This window comes from Dipodomys ordii, unplaced genomic scaffold (assembly GCF_000151885.1).
Source record: "Dipodomys ordii isolate 6190 unplaced genomic scaffold, Dord_2.0 Scaffold29, whole genome shotgun sequence".
NCBI lineage: Eukaryota > Metazoa > Chordata > Mammalia > Rodentia > Heteromyidae > Dipodomys > Dipodomys ordii.
In genome coordinates this window covers 153,119-153,783 of record NW_012267245.1, presented here as the reverse complement: position 1 = coordinate 153,783, position 665 = coordinate 153,119, and positions in this window count along the sequence as shown.

The following is a 665-nucleotide window of genomic DNA, read 5'->3' as shown; positions in this document are numbered from 1 at the left end:
GGGACACAGCAGTAGACACAGCGGGACACAGCGGGGAACACAGCGGGACACAGTGGGGGACACAGCGGGACACAGAGGGGGACACAGAGGGGTAAACAGTGGGACACAGTGGGTTACACAGCTGGCGACACAAAGGGACACATCGGGGGACACAGCGAGGACACAGCGGAACACAGCGTGGAACACAGCGAGTACACAGCGGGCCACAGCGGGACACAGCGGGACACAGCAGGGACACAGCATTAGACACAGCGGGACACACCGGGGGACAAAGCGGGACATAGCGGGACACAGCAGGGACACAGCGGGACTCAGTGGGGATCACAGCAGTACACAGCGGGACACAGCGGGGGACACAGGGGGGACACAACGGAGACACAACGGGACTCAGTTGGGGACACAGCAGTACTCAGCGGGACACAGCGGGGGACACAGTGGGACACAGAGTGGGACACAGAAGGGTACACAGCGGGACACACCGGGGAACACAGCGAGGATACAGCGGTACCCAGTGGGACACAGCGTCGATACAGCTGGGACAAAGCGGGACACAGCGGGGTACACAGCTGGGGACACAAAGGGACACATCGGGTGACACAGGGAGGACACAGCGGAAAACAGGGTGGGACACAGCGAGGACACAGCGGGACACAGCGGGACACAGC